Genomic DNA, 1,143 nt, shown 5'->3' with positions numbered 1-1,143 from the left:
AAGCCTGGCACGAGCTTAGCGTTTTCGGGAGTGTTTGTCTCACCGCCTCTCAGAATTCCAACAAACCACCGAACTGGGAGGGTCCCTGGAGCAGGGCCTTTAAGGTCGGAGAAGATCCCCTCCTTTCAAGATGGGCTTGTCCAATGAGAAAGATGGAAATTCCGAGCGGGAGGTGGCAATTGCTGGAGGGTTTACGACCCTTTGTCTCTAAGCATGGTAATTTGCAAATGGACTTGAATCGAAATTACTAAAGATTCTCAGGACCCTAATATATATTGCCTATGTACCAATATATAATATACACGCTTGTTTCGATCATAAGAAGGCGAATTCATAGATACTACACATGGTAGAGATATATATATGTAAGCTGACAGGAGTGTGTTTCGATTATAAGTCTGCATAACAGTATACAATTTCAAAGATCAAATACACGATGACAATAATATACCCAATGACCTGAAGGATCATGTGTGTTCATTCAAAGAAAGGTTTTCCTATGAATTAATTAGTAGAAAAGTCCATTTCTACTCTGCCTCTTGCCCTGGGACATGCAGGGATTTTCCCTGCTTTGCATTCTTTTGGCCAATACACCCAGTGATATCAGCGTTGGTTGCCATGCAACCAGGTGCCTGTTCGGCTTCCTGGGGTGTTACGCATTTCGGGGGGAAGGGTTCATGGGTCCTCATATGGCTTGTTAACTGAGGGGGGTTACAGAGTATTTGTTAAATATAAAAACAAAATATATATTGTGTGTTTGATTGGTCCAGACGCTACACTAGTGTTAGAGGGTCTTTTTTAAAATAAAAATAAAACAAGTCAAAAGAATAGAAAGAAAAATAGAAAACGCTAGTGTTAGAGGGTCATTACTTCACAATAAATAAAAAGAAAACTAAAATATAGAATATACTTAGAATAGAGAGTGCTAGAGTTAGAGGGTCAAGTGTAGATTGGAAGAGATGTGTTTTTAGCCTTTTCTTGAAGATGGCTAAGTAACTCGGACGGACGGAGTTGGGCAGGTCATTCCACCAGGAGGGAACGTTTAATGTAAAAGTCCGTGAAAGTGATTTTGTGTCTCTTTGGGACGCACTGTAATGCGTCGTTCAATTGCAGAACACAAGCTTCTGGAGGACACATAATTCT

General features: G+C 40.8%; 1 protein-coding gene across 2 annotated transcripts in view; it reads right to left on the bottom strand.

Annotated features, from left to right (window-relative positions):
* Positions 1-1,143, bottom strand: part of il1rapl2 (interleukin 1 receptor accessory protein-like 2) — a 267,837-nt gene that overhangs the window by 23,778 nt on the left and 242,916 nt on the right. The gene's annotated exons all lie outside the window — the stretch shown is intronic.

Source organism: Sinocyclocheilus grahami, unplaced genomic scaffold (assembly GCF_001515645.1).
Source record: "Sinocyclocheilus grahami isolate Dianchi unplaced genomic scaffold, SAMN03320097.WGS_v1.1 scaffold147.1, whole genome shotgun sequence".
Taxonomy (NCBI): Eukaryota; Metazoa; Chordata; class Actinopteri; order Cypriniformes; family Cyprinidae; genus Sinocyclocheilus; species Sinocyclocheilus grahami.
This window is presented reverse-complemented; position numbering and strand designations above follow the sequence as displayed.